The sequence below is a fragment of the Stegodyphus dumicola genome, chromosome 1, assembly GCF_044657685.1.
Source record: "Stegodyphus dumicola isolate Sdum_Otavi_A_Nest chromosome 1, ASM4465768v1".
NCBI classification, from domain to species: Eukaryota; Metazoa; Arthropoda; class Arachnida; order Araneae; family Eresidae; genus Stegodyphus; species Stegodyphus dumicola.
Window position 1 is genome coordinate 105,718,352 of NC_140768.1, and position 18,299 is coordinate 105,736,650.

General features: G+C 33.8%; 1 long non-coding RNA gene across 1 annotated transcript; it reads left to right on the plus strand.

Annotated features, from left to right (window-relative positions):
- Positions 1-268: 268 nt before the first annotated feature.
- On the plus strand, positions 269-17,761 carry LOC146999187 (uncharacterized). Its single transcript, XR_015039516.1, has 3 exons — positions 269-423; positions 14,482-14,602; positions 17,455-17,761. It is a non-coding gene; the product is annotated as an uncharacterized LOC146999187 (long non-coding RNA).
- The last annotated feature ends 538 nt before the right edge of the window (positions 17,762-18,299 follow it).

The following is an 18,299-nucleotide window of genomic DNA, read 5'->3' on the forward strand; positions in this document are numbered from 1 at the left end:
TCCACCGCGTATAGGTAGTTAGAAATTAGTAGTAACACACACACACAAACAAAATAATAATAATTTAAAAAATGTAAATAAGAAATCAGAAACAGAACTACTGCAAGATCTTATAATTCTTTCATGTCTTGTGCTTGAAGACGATATTACTGAAAGCATGTGCCGAAAATATTTATGGTATTTATTCAAAAATTTCACGATCCTAACACGTGATTTTTAGACTCATTCTGTTTCCAGCTCGCATTTATAAAGCACGATACAAAAAAGCAGTATTTAGGAATTCTCGGGTTTTATAAAATTCAGCAAGATTTATTTTCGCAAACAAGTATCGGTGCACCTTAAACTCACAAATCAAATTTCAGCCAATTTCTTCCGAAGATTTTTTACAGGGAGCAAATTTTCACACTATAGTCAGCCATTGAAGTAAGTTTCAATTCAACTTTTCTCTTGACCCAAAATTTTCATCAATTTTGTGTGATATTCTCTTGCAATGCTTGCGCATTCTTTGCAGTCAGAGAGCTTAAAAATTTAAAATTAACTCAAGTTTAAACCCTTATAATAAATATTGATTATTAGTGTAATCGTGCCTTGAGAACTAAAAGAAATCTTCATTTAAATATATTCAGATTTTGTTTTCAGTTGAATTTCTTATTCAGGTGGCCATTTCATATTTTTAATACCTTCGTTTTAAAAATTAGACAGAGTACTGATTGAAAGAGATTTACTACTAGGAGTCTGGATGATGAGAATATCATTAAAAGACTTATAGAATTTAGACATTGCTGCGCCAGTATTGTAGGGTGACTGATGGCTTGAACGCGAATTTAATGAAGTTTTTCCAAACCCAAAACTGTAATTTTGATTTAAATCAGAAATACTATATGAAAGTATGATTCCAGGATGGTTCCTGGGGTAAACAAGCAGTTCTCGATTGTTTGCTCCAGGAGAAGCGATATATATTAAGTATTATTTGAGTGCGTATGTTATTGAAACTTTATTTTTCTAGTTGTATTTCCGTTTACTGTGGGAAATATTTGCCAGTCGACGAATTTAGCTGCATTTGCCAAACAATGAATGAAAAGAATTACACATACCATATTTTCCCACGTAATTTTCCTGCTATTTTCAGCCCAAAGGGGCAATTTCTCCAGAAGGGCTATTAATTTCGATTTGGCATTTTGCATTGATTCGCTATAAACGGCGAATGACTTTTTAAATTGTTTCCACCAATAGGGTCCTGTATTATATTTAAAGAAAGTAAATAATGAAGAATATTTATAAATGTATGTCTATTTCTCGCATTGGGATAAAACAACGGTACCTAGCGCTTTCTCGCATTGGGATAAAACAACGGTACCTAGCGCCATCAAATTTTGAATAACGTACGTCTCCACCCGAATATGGTCATCTAGAAGTCCAAATTTGGAATCTGTTTTATTATCTATTTCATATTTTGTAAAGCATTTATGAGTTTTTGATTGAGAAACACAACCATTTCAAAGCGAGCGCTGTAAGGAGGAAAAAAAAAAAAAAATTATCTCCAACGCGCGAGACTGTGTATCGGAAATTCTAAAGATATGCTCATTTTAACTAGTTTGTGATGTTGCTGTTGAATTGAATTTTATGGTTTAAGTGCGAAGAACATGATATTTAATATTGGGTCATATAAAAAGTCTCCGCGCTTTGTTGGTACATTTTTTAACTAAAATGTTCTTTAATGGAAATCAATTTTAATCAAGTACATATTGACGACTCTTATCGTTTGCCATTTTTCGGGTAGCTTCATAATTCTATCGGTGTAGAACTTCCGTGGTTTATCATCGAAAACTTGGGCGAGTGATTTTCAGCGGCTCTTCGGTCGGCAGTTTTTTACCATCAAGATACTTTTGCAGAGACAGAAGAAAATGCTAGTCAGACGGTGCAAGGTTTGGGCTATATGGTGGATGCATCAAAACTTCCCAACCAAGTTCCGTCAATTTGTTCCAAGTCATCAAAGATGTGTTTCGCCGCGCATTGTCATGATGGAACACAACTCCCTTTCTTTTGGTAATTTTGGTCACTCTTTCTGTATTGCTTTCTTCAAACGGCCGAGTTGTGCACAGTACATGGCCGAATTGATGGTTTCGCCTGGTTGCACCATGTTGCAATTTATGTGGCACCCAAACACTGAGCTTCTTTTTCGTAACTTGCTCTTTTCAAATGATTCCAAACTGTCATGTGGTTGATGTTTATTGCCTCTGCTATTTCCTGACAGCTTACGTACCTGTCTTGCTCCACCAGTTGCAAAATTTCATCGACTTTTTCAGTAACTGGCCGACCAGAGCGAGGTGCATCTTTGACATCGAAATTTCCGGAACGAAATCGAGCAAACCACTCCTAGGTCATTTGTTCACTCACAGCATTCTCACCATACACTTCACAAATTTTTCGGCATGTTTTTGCAGCCATTTTACCTTTTTTATAGTAAAAAATCCTCACATAACGTATTTTTTCAGATATTTTACACATTTTCAAATCAATATAACTTTTTACACAAGCAGCCAATTAGAAAACTATTTTCACAAACAATGAAAGCTGAATGCCACCTTTAAAGCACATGTTCGTTTGAGACAATCCGATAAGTGTTGCCGGATATATGGACATTTTTTTGCCACTAGATGGTGTATCTAGTGGGGAGGGGGGGGAAAAAAAAAACTCCCTTTTTTTTTTTTTTTTTTTTTTTAGCCCAAAGGGCGTTAGCCCAGAAGGGTTATTAACTTCATTTCGGCATTTTGCGTCGAAAACTTTAAATGTCCGTTTCACTTTTGAAGTTGTTGCCACCAAATATTACCGCTCTGTATTATATAAAAAAATTAAATAATGAAGAATCTGCATGAATGTATGTATGTTTCTCGCACTGTGATAAAACAACGGTACCTAGAGCCATTAAAATTTGAATAACGTGATCTTCCATAGAATATGGGCATGTGGAAGCCCTAATTTGAATTTGAAATTTGCTTTATTATCGATTTCATATTTTGTAACACTTCAACAAATTTTTTATTAAAAAACTAAACTATTTCAAAGGGAGCAATGGCAACACTGTACGAAAAAAAAACATTTTTATCTCCAGCGCGTGAAACTGTGATCGGAAATTATAAAGGATATGCTCATTTAAAAATTATTTTGTGATGCTGCTGTTGAACTGAATTTTATGGTTTTAAGTGCGAAGAACATGATATTTAACCAGTTAACTAACCAGTTATTAACGGTGCGCACTCGATTAAGAGTGCGCACCGTTTTGTGTCGCCAGAATCGAGCCATGACGAGTATATTCGTCAGTCACAGAGTAAGTTGCGTTGGTAAGATATTTGATGAAAAAGATGGGTTTTTTTTTATAAAATTGAAAATTTTATTACTAATATTTACTTATTTGGTTAACATAAGCATATATTACATACACATTAAACTAAAAACGCAATAAATTAAATTAAATATTATACATATAAAAGTAAGAATTTAAATTCCTGCTGTGGAGTGATATTCAGCGAAACAGTTTACTATACACAATGGAACTTTGCAAATCGAACACCAGTAACGCGATTCCTTCCTGATATTACGTGTGTAGCAATGAAAACACCTTTGCGTAGGTTTTTTTTTTTTTTTTTTTTTTTTTTTTTTTCGATGTTTCGGGAATATAATCCAGAACATGATTCCGGCCTAATTGGTTTATATTAGGTCTAAATGGCCGAGTTTGTGTCGATTTATTTCTTTCAATTGGATACGTTGCAAAAGTGTCTTCAATAAATTTGAGAAAAAAGTTGATACGCGATAATGTTCCATTATTTTTTTTCATATAATATAAATGCATTCAGACACATAATGTCTAAGAAATGGAAAAATATCTTTTTGTAGTACTTTTTGAGCCGTTTTCTTACTGTGGAGTATGCTATGATAATTCCATCGCTTATATCCGTTCCACCCATTTTTTTATTATAATCAATCACTAGCTCCGGTTTCTTTGTTATTATTTTTCTTTTCTCTGTTTCTCTTACGTTTTCGTTATGTACAGTGCTTACTAAATAAACCTCCCTCTTATCTTTCCATTTCATTATACGCATGACGAGTATACTCGTCAATACACAAAATCGTGCTCTTCTCCATGACGAGTATACTCCTCAATCACAGTTAACTGGTTAATGAATAAAGATAACCCACAAAAGATTAAAAAAGCCCCTATGGGCATAATGTAAAATTTAAAGCTTTCAGTTTTGTTAGTCCAAAGGGGCTTTGTCCCTGAAAGACTTGTTTTCGTTTTGCGATTTTGGGTCGATACACTACAAACGGTGAATCTCTTTTCAAACTCAAACTGTTGCCACAAACTATTATCGCCTTGTGTTATAAAGGGTGTCCCAAAATTAACTCAAGATTTGAATTCAATATAAAAGAGAGTTTCTAGTCTTTAGATATTTTTTTAAGTGAATCATAAAATATATAGGATAGGGTTATTTATGGAATAACACATCGGGCAAATTGCCTCCACGGCTTTGATGGCACACACGCACCCTTTCATCGAAATTTTTCATGACCTTTCTGCATAATTGTGGCTGAATTTCGTTGATTCAGCGTTTAATCTCCTCTTTTAATGCACGTGTGGTTGTGGGATTGTTGATATAGACCTTTGACTTCAAATAACCCCATAAGAAGAAATCTAATGGTGTTAAATCACATGATCTAGGGGGCCAATTCTGATCACCGAAACGAGAGATTACACGATCAGGAAATATCTCATATAGTAATTGAATTGTTTCATTGGCTGTAGGGCATGTGGCACCGTCTTGTTGAAACCACATATTGGCCACATCAATATCATCCAATTTCGGCAGAAAGAACTGTGTTATCATGTCGCGATATCGAGCTGCTTGACCAGCCTTATTCTCAAAAAAGTGTGGTCCGATGATGCTTCCTGTCCCAAATCCGCACCAAACAGTGGCACGTTGTGGGTGCATTTGTTTTTCGCTAATCACACGTGGGTTCTCCGAATCCCAAACACGGCAATTTTGGTAATTAACAAAACAATCGAGGTGAAAATGTGCTTCATTGCTCAGGATTATTTTGCTCGGAAAACCAGCATCCACTTTTTGATGATTAATAATCTATTCCACAAACTCTCTTCGCTGTTCATAATCATTAGGCTTCAGTTGTTGTGTTAATTATATTTTCTAAGCATGACACAGATCTTTTGTGGGTATACGCTGTAGATAGCTTCTTGAAATTTGCAATCTTTGTCCACGACGCCGAAATGATGTTCCTCGGTTTTCACCAACACTCTCACGCACTGCTTCAGTATTGACACTTGAACAACTTTTTTTTTTTTTTTTTTTTTTTTTTTTTCAACCGGTGTGTTTAGCGTCTCCACGAATTTTTCAATTAATCTTTTCACAGTTGACGAGGTTAAAACACTATTTTTACCATATTTTGTATAAAATTTTCGAACTGCGGCCGCCAGACTTTCATTATTTTAAAAATATTGTTCAATAATGAAGACACGTTATTGTATCGTATAACGCCCCATTTTCACTAACCCTAAATTCTCAGCTTTCACACTGTTCTTTTTTCAGGTTGACCTGACCAAAATGTTGCTAAAAGTCACCAAATCTGTTGTTAGCTTGGCGATAGCTTGCCGGGATACCTATACGTTTTCTGGCGTAGCTTCTCTTTAGATTTTTCATATTACAGAAGGAATACAGCAATTTTACTTATAATTCTACTAAAATTACCAATCTACTACTGGTAGTTCGGTAGAACTTTCGAATTCCGGCGAGCGGGCTGGCTGCATGGGTGTTTTCGTGATTTACATGCGCAACGTGTATGCAGTATCTTATGCCTGCATACCTTAATAAAGCGGGAGCAGCCCAGGTAAATAAATCGATGTACACCGGTAGTTCGGTCCAATTTTCAAATCCCGGTGAGCGGGCTGGCTGCATGGGTGTTTTCGTGATTTTCCGCGTGTGTATAGTGTATTTTGTATTTTGTATTTTGTATGGGCGCAGCCCCGGCCCCCCAGCTGATTTAAATCGGCCACATGGCCAAAATGGGACAGGCCCGTCCAACACAAAAACGAGAAGCCACCGAGCCGGCCGTGCTCAAAATTTACACAAGGAAAACCACAACTCAAAATTTACCTGAAAAGACTTAATATTTAAACAACCGAGAAACCAAAGCCCGAGACCCGAGTAACAAAAAAGGTTAAAAAAGGAAACATAACAAACACAAAATTACGAGAGCAAATGGTTGCAAGCCAAGTTAAAACAAAAGTCCATCATTCACACAAAAATGAAACTGAGGAAAATAATAAAATCCACAAAGTTAGTAATAACATGAAACCAAGACAAAACAACACAGAACCATTCATACAAAACATAAAAAGAACTTCTTGTAAAATCTTGATCAGCCTTCAAATGAGCACAAAATTATTGAATAGGTCAGAAGATCTTAACTCTCAATTCCGATCTTTTCTTTATTGCCATTAATAATTTTCATTATTTCTTGAGCAAAATCTTTAAATCTGTTACTATTTACAATCATTTCTTCAATCTTCTTGTCTCCATACTTAAGCCTCACACCCCGGGTAAGAATACACGACTCGACGAAGTGATCTGCGTCACCGATCTTATCACAAATGAGGCATTTATCGTTGCCCTGGAGATGGAATCTATGTAAATAGAAGGGAAATCTTCCATGATTGGTTATAATCTGGTTGGCATCAATATTCATATAACATTTCATTCTGTTTGAAACTTCAATAAAATTCAAGAACCTATTTCTTTTAATAGAGGTAGACCAAACCTGCTTCCATTTATCATAGTAAAAATTCTTCATAATCGAGATCATCTTTCTTCTAGCCGGTCTTACATCAAAATAATCCATACCATCCCCCAGAGCAGCCTCCTTTGCTAGTGCGTCCGCCCTCTCATTGCCAGGATGTCCAATATGTGCCTTAATCCAGTGAACATGGATAACATGATATCCTAATGCTCTTTTAAACAGATCTTTAATGTCTTCCAAAATTTCATTTTTAGGCTCTGGCCGGGAGAGAGCCGTTAGCGCAGATAGGGCATCTGAGTATATATGTATACAGTGTCTCTTAGTAAGTTCTCTTAATATCCAGTTAAGAGTTTCCCTCAAAGCAGCCATCTCAGCCTGATAAACTGAATTATGTTCAGACATTTTAAATTTCTCTACATGTATCTCAAGTCCATAAAAATAGACAATAAAGGCTGAACCGACTCCCCCCTCGAAGCCAGAGCCATCCGTATAAATTTCAATTTCCTGTAGGTCCAATTTATTGCAATCAAAACCAATGCTACAATAGTCCATAGGAGAAACACTCTCTGGATTAAAATATTTAATAAAATTGGCACAAACTTTAAAATCATTATAATTAAAAGAGTCTCTCAATCCATTACTTAGTAAAAATTTTTCAAAATAAAACTGGTAAAAAATCGAGAGAGGGGGCACACCGGCAAGTATGCACAGAACCTCCGTCGAGACCGTCCTAAAAGCTCTGGTAACAGCCAAGAGCCAGCCTCTCTGCAAAGAGTCTAATTTAGTTCTTAAACGGAGGAGCTCCCCTGCCCGGACACCCCATGCGCCAATGCCATATATGATCTTGGGAAGAATAACGCTGATATAAATTTCTCTCAGGGTGGCACCTTTCTGAGCCAGAGTACTTGGATTAAAATTATAAACATAAAAAGTTAAAACCTTCTCTATCTTTCGTTGTATATCTTTAAAATGGGAAATAAAATTCAATTTCTGGTCTAAAATAACACCCAAATATTTCATCTCATCCTTAAAGCGTAGATTTTTTCCGTTAAATTTCAACCTAGGTGGTCTAGTATGGAAGCCACCCTTTGGAAAGAAAATAGCATTTGTTTTATCCAAATTAAAGCAAATAAATTGTTTATGGCTCCATCTATTAAATAAATGATCTATCTGTCTGGGAAAACCTCTGTTCCAACTTTTCCAAAGAAGAATCATACACCAAGACCAGAATATCATCGGCAAAGCAGTTAATTTCAATATTTGGTAAATCGATAAGTATTTCATTAATTATAAGGCTCCAGAACAGGGGAGCGCTGCAAGAGCCCTGCGGGCATCTCTTTTCGTGATCTCATATTTCAGGTTAACACCCTCACTATTACCTTGAAAGAACACTTGTCTATTTCTTAGATAATCTTCAATTAAGTAGTATAATCTTCCAATAACACCTAATTTCCTAAGGGCAGAAAGGAGTAAAGGCCAGGCAATAGAGTCAAAGGCACCATTATGTCAAATGAGACAAGTGCAACATGAAAGTCCTTCTTCTTTTCCCTAATCAACTGTATAGTGTGATAAAGTGCAAGTTCAGTAGAACGCCCTCTTCTAAATCCATATTGTCTAGGGCTAATAAAATCTTTCTTGTATAGAATAAAATTAAGACGATTTGTGAAAAGTTTATCGAAAACCTTACCAAAAACTTTCAGAAGACAGATTGGACGATAACGACCTTCACTCTTCGGAACAAGAACAATTTTTCCAATTTTCCAACAGTCAGGGAAAACAGATAAAATTAAACATCGATTATATAAAATTATAAAAAAGGAAGGATATTCACAAAACAATTTTTTAATAATAGTTGCACCTATCCCATCCAAATCAGGAGCAGATCTTGTTCTTAATCTTGAAATCACACAATAAATTTCTTCGTACGTAAAAGGGGAATCATAAACTTCTCTATAATCCTGACTATTTTCTTCATAAGTCTCTCATCACAGAGTCCTCCACTCCACCGGAATGGCCTCATCCAATTTCAAAGCACTGCGGATATTTACACATTTACACATTACACATTTAATACAGTCATAGTACTGTTCGACTGAATCATTATTCTTATCTTCCCTATCCAAAATAATATGTTGTCTTCTTTTATTTGTAGCAATCCTGTAATACTTATCATAATAATATTTACTATTCAAAAATATTTCTTCTCTATATTGTCTTTTAGTAATCTTAATCTTTTTCTTATAAAATGCAAGGTTTCTTTTATAATCCACTTTCCTTTTAATACGCAACTCATCAGGAATGTTTTTAACTTGGTAGCTTTTCCTAGAGGCTCTTAATTTCCTTCTAAGACTGTCCAATTCATTAGTCCACCATACGGTATAGTTCTTATGTTGCAAGGTCTTCTTAATCAATGGATATCTATTCATATTACTAATCAACAGTCTCTCCATTTCACTAATACAATTATTCAACTCTAAAGCGTTGGAGGAACAACTAACTTTGTCTTCAATATCAAAAATATCCCTGCGACTCTTCACCATTATTTCAATTCTTTTAATGTTTCTAGAGTACTTCTTTCTAATGTCACTATTGACTTTAATATCATTCAAATTAATCAAAATATATCTGTGGTCGCTAAGGGTATCCAAATCTAGAACTTCATATTTAACATTACTGATATCCATACCAGATGAACAAAGTGCAAGGTCAGTCCAGCGACTCCCCACAGAGGAAAAAAAAGGTTGGAGTAAAATCTTGAATATTTAAAAGCTTCAATTTATATTGTACAATAAAATCATAAGTTAAAACTCCTCTTTGATCAATTTCCCTAGCTCCCCAATTAAAATTCTTGGAATTAAAATCACCAACAACTATAAAATCATAAGTATAGAGTTTAAAAACATTTTCAAGTTGAAATAAATGCATCTCCAAATCCTTTGCAGGTGAAAAATAAACTGAAATAAGAGCTAATTTAACTTGATCCAGGAAAACAGTGATTGCGACAATACAATCCTGAAGTACATCTACTGTAAACTCTAAATTGCTATCCGCAACAATAATACCAGTCCTGCCATTATCAATTCCTACAACTCTCCAATTTCCAAGTAGATGGGCAATCTTACCCTTAATAGTATAGGGCTCTTGCAGCGTAATCACATTCAAAGGCTCTTTAATGATATCATTAATTCTATAGAGCTGGCAAGAAGCGGCCGCACAATGATTTAAATTAATATTTAAAATATTCATGTATAACAAAATAAAACCAATCCACATTAAAAGCAATATTTTAAAATCAATATGTACAAATAAAAACAGTATTAAAATCAATCAATTAAAATCCAGTAAAAGTCTTGGCAAAAGTTCAATTGACATAACTAAATAAAATCAACACCAGAAGGTTCAAAGTCTTTATTAAAACCAGAGCAACTTACCAGGGGTGAGGGCAATATCTTCTTCTTCTTCTTCTTTACTGGCTTCCAAAATAAAATACTTACCCAAAGGCCAATCAATAATAACAGAAAAAAGTAAAATAAAATAAACAATATCACACTCCTTTTTAGTATTGAATTAAAAAATAAACAAACAAAAAGTCCCCGCCGACACCTAGTCTCTCAATAAAATCTAGATGTCCAAATGATCCTTTATAAATTTCATTTCCTCTAAGTATACGGAACAATCCTTAGAAAAAGCATGATGGTGTACATCAAAATCTGTGTGAAATTTCTTATTGAATTCCACACAGTTAATGCAAATAAACTCTTCACTTTGACAATCTTCCTTTCCATGCTCCCTAGAGCAGGCGGCACATATTTTGACATTCTCACAAAATCTTTTTGAATGTCCAAAGGCCAAACAGTTAGTACAACGTTTAGGTCTTAAAAAGATCTTAGTACTATAGGCCTTCCAATCAATCCTTAATCGTTGATCTTCAATAGTGTTACCCTGGCATTCTCTAGTAACCTGATACACACGATGTGACACGAACTGCTCTGAGGCCCTCATTCTAAATAACGGCTTGACACAATTCCCCTCACAACAGCAATTTCTTTTCAGTGCTTGCGTAATCTTATCGTCTGACACTTCTTCTGAAACGTTATAAATAACAATCTTTGGTCTAATAAATTTCCTTCTTCTTGGTCTTACTAAAGAACATATTTTCTCATTATTCTTAATTACTTCTTCTAATCTCTTGCATTCATTCCGATTTTCAAGTTTTACCACCATATCACCGTTCTTACAGCAAAAGGAACTAACTATTCCAATTCCTACCTTTTGTGGGTCTACATTGGATTTAACTTCTTCATAAACATCAACTCCATCCTTCATCGGGCGTAAGATGACCTCATTTTCTCTTAAATTGTCTTCTCTATTCATTTCTCTCTTCCTCCCATTTCTTTTTGATCTAATTTCAATCCATGGTTCTTCTCGAGTAGTTTCATTGGTCATTTTCTCCTTAATTTCATAGACCTCTTTTTTAATCGCATCCAATTTACTCGCTATCAATCTTTCATTATCATTTGCATTATTTGTCTCTCTTTTAGCAATCCAGTCAGTTATAAAATTTAGACCATTACTTAAATTCGCAATAAGAATCTTCGGGACTCTCTTTTCCCTCAATGTGTCTACGATCTTATTCATATTACACATAACCGTCAGAATATCATATTCATTACTTGCAAAATCTAAGATGGTATCAATAACCGAAAGCTCGTTTTGACTCATCTTTGGATCAGAAATTATATTATGTCGGCTTGGGGACAAACAAATCAAATTACCTCAAAAAAATCAATGCATATAGATATATATATATAAAACTCTAAAAACCCTAAAAGTTCAAAGTTAATACATCTATAGTGTCAAAACTTCTTAAAAAAGATAGAAATCAATTTCCAATACAGCAAGTTCTCTTCAAAAATTCATAAAAGTTCTAAAATTCAATAAAATATCCATAAAATACTAAAATCACCATCTGCAATGCGTGAAATAATTTTGACAATAAAAACGAGAGTTCTAGCATAAAAACTGAGCAAATCGACCAACGGGCTGAAAGACGTCGAATATGGTACACCGAAATATGTCAGAGCTGTTCCTCCATCGGGCAAAAGACTTGATTATATGGTGCACCAAATGATTATTCCTTCCAATAACATAAATCTTCTAATATAAACAAATGTCAGCCTTGTTAGGCCTAGCTCACTCTACAATTTCAAATTCAAATATATTCAAAACCATGAAAGATAGAACTGTGCTTTTAAATATACAACTAGATAGAACATATAAGAGTCTAAAGCAGCCGACAAATTAAAATTGCATAAATAATTCATCATATAATCAATGTAAAATTTACTCGTCCATGCGAGATGGGCGTTCCGGTGTAGAGGAAATTTAAATTCCTCATATCTTGAAAGAAAAACAATTTCAGAACTTGCACAATACCTTTTTCGAAAGCGGAACACTTAATTAAAAATAATTATACACTTTCACAATCCACAATCAACTTTTACACAGGAAAATAGCAACTTTAAGCGGGAGCACATAAACAACCATTCAACATCGGATTACAGTCGTCCATGCGAGATGGGCGTTCCGGTGTAGACAGAATTTAAATTCCTCATATCTTGAAAGAAAACCAATTTCAGAACTTGCAAATATCTTTTTCGAAAGCGGAACACTTAATTAAAAATAATTATACATTTTCACAATCCACAATCAACTTTTACACAGGAAAATAGCAACTCTAAGCGGGAGCACATCCAGCTCTTCTCAGTATCACAGTGTATAGTAAGTAGTTGTACTTCAAACTACTAAGAACTTTTAGCACCAAAAGAACTAAGAACTTTTGCACCATGTGTATAGTGTATGCAGTATTTTTTGGATGCATAGGTCAATAAAGCGGGCGCAGCCCGCTAAACACTGGTAGTTCGGTCTAACTTTCCTATACGCGCGAAAGGGCTGGCAGCATGGGTAGTTTCGTGATTTTAGGCATGTGTATCGTGTATGCAGTATATTCTGGTCGCATACGTGAATAAAGTGGGCGCAGCTCGCGCAAATCCGCTGAACACTGGTAGTTCGGTCCAACTTTCTAAGAATAAAATTCGTAACAATGCCTAGTAATATTAATATTCCGATATCTAGACCAATATCTTCATTTCTTCTTCTCTGTATCGGAATCCCGACCAGTAATGAAGTTTGAAGTTCTTTTTTAATGAAACATCAAATATGAATTATGAAAAATTGAAGATGGTAATTTTTTTAAATGAAAAAGTAATCAACAAACCAAGTAATTATTGTCTTTGATTTGAAATTGGTTGACTTTCCAAGAGGAACAAACCAACCCCCGATCAATTAACAATAATTAAATTAATGCGAAGGTGTTTCGTCTTTTACCCAAGTAAGAATTATGGTGCCAAAATTATATTAAGTAAGTTGAGTTAAAGCCAAGTAGGTAGATCATAAGTGAGATGAATTTAAGTTAATATACAATATAGAATTCATTATGAAAATGGAAGTTCCGTTCAGTTTACAATTTTTTTTTTTTTTTTTTTTTTAATTATCGGAAGATATTATTGTTAGAGTGAGTAGCAGAAATATGTTCCTACTTGAGTTAAGTGTCCACCGACAGCCTTGCTCTTAATCATCTTAATTCAAAGTAATCTTTATAAACATAATAAACAAAATGCAATTATATATATGCGTGTGTGTAAAATAACAAAATATGAAGGAAAATTTATTACCAAATTAAAACTCAACAAATTTAATAGACTTTAAAACTTAATAGACCTTTAAATTATTAATTTTCAATTAAAGCACAACCCCTTCAAGGCATTTCAATTTCCCTGCAGTATCCGCATTGCTATTTTACGCATTTGTTAGCCAGAAATAAAGCAAAGAATCCCCAAGCTTATAAGCAGTTCTGCAACTAATTACGCATCCGCTTTTGCTGATTATGCTTGATAACTAAAAGACGTCTTTTGCTTTGGTACTTCGATTCATTATTAAAAATGTAATACAGCATAATTAAAACTGTGAGACGCAGATTTTCCCCATTGTGCTCTGCTATGCCCTAATATGTGTCTGAATACAGTAATCAACAAATAATAAAGGTATGTTTAGATTATCAAGATTTTGTAATTCTTCAAGTATTCCCGGCATTTTCTATTACGCAATCTTTAAACTTCAATCCACTAGCGACTGCAGAATAATTGGTGTCTTCCCTAGTTAAGGACTCATCTAATAACAAATTATCTGAAATGATATATATCTGGGACAAATACATATATATATATTCATATTTTAATTTTAATTTTAAAGATTACACTATCGTTCTAACAAGTATCAACTTCCCGTACAAAAAAAAAAAAAAAAAAAAAAAAAAAAATATATATATATATATATATATATATATATATTTACCCTACGCCTCTTTCCTCGGATAGGATAATTAGGCTTTCTTTTCCTACGAATAAAGTATATAAATATATACCTAATGTACTCAAGCTGTATATACAGATATATATAAATATTCCTAATGTACTCAATTTAAGCAAGTAAACTTACAATTTTCTTACTTTAATTATGAAAATTACATACTATGTTTGTTTCAGAAAAGTTCAGTAATATAACTGCATTCTGCAAATTGTCAAGAAGTAAATTTCGATGCTAATTTTCTTCTAGGTTTTTAAATTGCCATCTAAAGATGCCTGGCACGAAAAAGCCTCTTCTAGAAGAACTTGAGGAGTTAAGTGCTCCGCTGAGAATCATGACCAGGAATCAGACAGTGTTCCTGCGACGGAAGGTGAGAATGATTTTCAGATTTTTAACATGTAATAAAAATGACAGCAGTACCTTATGTATTAACTAGGCATTCTTTTGGTGATTTTAAAGATGGTTTGGCTGATTTAGCAGCCGTTTGGCTAGTTTTCCTCCTTAAACAAACTTCAGTCAATTTCAGTGATGCACAGGGTTCATCCATTTTTTTTTTTTTTTTTTTTTTTTTTTTTTTTTTTTTTTTCAAACTACTATTCATTTTAGTTGTAGAGACATTAGGTAATTTGGTACAGTGAATCCAGACATTCTGCTCATGAACAACAGAGCACGCCCCGCAGGATAGTTGAAGTGTCTAAAGGGAAGACGTTGAACACGTAAAATATTTGCATATTTACCGAGTTTAAGTCTCATAAAACATGCTTAAATTTATAGATATTAATAAAACCAATTACTTTTTAAGTAAGGTGACGTCATTGATTACATCATCCACAACATAAAATTGTATAAAATATTATAAACAACAAAATTTTTATTTCAAATAAAAATGCAAAATTAAATTGATCTTTAATATTTAGAAGCCATAAATAATATTTAAAACACGGAATTTATGCATAATAAAACGCATTATCTTTTAAATAGAATGACAACAAAGTATTGGTTACCATAAATAGCTTATTTAGCAATGGGTTTACAATAAGTCGCAATACTCGCCAAAAGAAAAATCGCCAAAAAATCGCCAATATCCCTGCAACCGTCTATCAAAGTAGCACCATTGTTGATAATTTTAAAAATATAGCATACAGATTTACTAAAGGCATAAAAACTTTAACCGGAAGATAAGAACTACATAATTCAATCATTTTTAAAGCAAAAAATGTACAATTTACAAACGTATAAGAGTAAAGATACTGAGATCACTGAGCCGGGTAACAGAGTGGATGTCTATATAAATATATTTATATACGTTTGGTGCGGCCGATTGCAACCAAAATACGAGGTGCACATCTACATGTTATAGCAATCCGATACACAAAATTTCAACGTTCTGAGGCTACTCGTTTTTGAGTTATGCGAGATAAGTACGTACATACAGGCGCCACGAAAAATTCTCTTTAGAATTCATTTTAAAGCAGTTTTATAATTTTTTTTGGAAGAAAAGAGTATTTTATTCTGTCCTTACGTACAGATATCATCACGCAAAAACATCGTTAAATTGTATTCGATAGCGGTCAAAATGGAAATTTTTTTTGAAATATGCTGGCTGAAGCTTTTCGCGATCACAATACTTCCTTTTTACTTCGTACAAGGAAGTAAAAAGCAAGTTTCTCCATTTAGGATTGAGAATGAAATCAAAATAAGAAGGCATCTATTTATAGATGGATTGGAAAAAAAAGGGGAGGTTAAAATTTCAATCACTGGCTAATTCTCCAAATAAATAACATTTTTGGTGGAAAGGGAGAAAGATAATTTTGGCAAAATCAAAGCAGAATTTTTGCGTTTGCAATCCAAAATGTTCGCAAAATAATTCATTTATTTGTTTACTTTTCCGAACGTAAGATTCTTATTTTTTGATACGAAAGTTTAACCGTTCGGCGTTTGCGAGATTAAGCATTTCTTTCTTCCCAAATATGCACAATATCCATCAGTCGTAAATTTGCAATACGAAGCTTGTTCGTTTGCACCCACTGATGTGGGCAACTAGAATTAGAGCTGAGCTCATTCATGACCATCAAAGGGAAAGCGTGTTTCGTTTGATATTCAATACAAAATACTACCATTGCTTTTAACACATACTTTAATAATCCTGCTAGGATATGTGATGAAGATAGCTGCACATCAAAGTAAATATAATCTGCAACTCAGTCTGAAAGATGTTTTCGAAGTATTGTTTAATGAACTGTTGTAGTAATAACAAGTGATATTTCCATCCAAGCCACTGTTTACCTATGCAGTTTTTTACATCGTAATGCACTTGGATACTTGGAGAAGTTAACATTTATACGGACCATATTTCTGAGATAGTGATGTTTATGTTATAAGGTATTTCTCCCGCCTTCTTGGCATGCCTTCGTGGTGTGGTAGTCTGCGCACTGAGCGCGTATTTCAGAGGTCCACGGTTCAATTCCCGACGAAGGCGTTGCTAATTTTTCAAATCTCCTGCTTCCAAAAATATACCTAATGTCTCTACAGTGGTGCCCGAACTAAAAGGGTGTTAGATAATGATTCTCCACATCCAGGATTTGGCGATTCGGTCCCTTAAAACCCCAGTCGCCCTTTAAAAGGGGGAGTATATAATGTATGTCTCCTGACTTCTTGGCATGTCTTCGTGGTGTGGTGGTCTGCACGCTGGGCACATATTCCAGAGGTCCGCGGTTCGATTCCCGGTGAAGGCGTTGCTAATTTTTCAATTATCTTGCTTCCAAAAATATACCTAATGTCTCTACAATGTTAATATGCAAAATGTTCGGCAAAGATGGCCACAACCTCTATTTTTCTAAGTATAGATCGTAGAAATGTACTTTCAGTAACAGAATTTTGCAGAATTAGATACAGAACTTTTTGAGAACATTTTCAATACCGTAATCAATTGGAAGTATTCTGTAGACGTAAAATCTAACATGGTCAAATTATCAAAGCTTTCTCCATATTAAGAAAACATTTATCAACATTTGATGAATCACAATCATTAAAATTTTCAACTCTTTATATGCAAAATTCGCAGCCGTAGTATGAGCGTACACTTACATTTTATACATAACCCACAATGTGAATACGTTGTTATGTGTTATGTAATATCTGTCTCGAAAACCGGACCACAAAAAGAATAAATGTTTTCTAATTACTCAAAAAAAAATTATTTTTTTAATATGTTTCTTACAGGAATTAACAGATTTAGTGGAAAATGAAGAAGATTTTTCAGAAGCAATTAAGAATTACTTCATTCCAACGAAAAATAATATTGTTGTCACCCGAAGCATGTACAAAAAGTTAGATCTAGCGAACAGCAAGCAAGTTGAAGGATCGTGATGAGAAGTACATCTAAACCTTCTATTACTGAAATTTCTCAAAGCACATTTAAAACTGAATGACATAAAATAAATACTCTGTGGAAACATCTGAAATTCTTTTCCATACAGATAATTTCAGATTCTTCTTCAATAAATCATACGTGTGAAATATTTTATGTCTATTACATTAGTTTTAAGGTTAAACAGATTATCAAAAATTTTGCTTATTTTACTAACGCATAAAATCATTTAGCATCTGTTGAAGTTGTTTACCATAATTTTTAGAACGGTTTCGGTGAGAAAAATGTGAAAAGTTTTGAAACTATTATTTGGAATCAGACCGTCACTTTGAATAGTATAACTTATCACGATTAAATATCGTTTGCTTGAAAAATGACTCTAAATTTTGGATCGAGAATTACACTTCTTCTTCTCTATGCAGAAATATTTCAATTCTGAAATTAAACCTAACGCTGTAAAATTACAAATGTAACTAACATTTCCGAATGCAAAATAAATTAAATCATAATGATGGGACATAATTTTTACATGGAAAATAAACTGCAAGAGAAAACCCATAGAATGTAGGTAGTATTGAAAATATTTCAAATTTTAAGTCTCTGAACTCAAAAAGAAAAGGACTGATCACTCACTGAATAATCCTGATATCTTTTGATACCTATGGGGCAGTAGGAAACAAAGCAACAAGCAAAGATT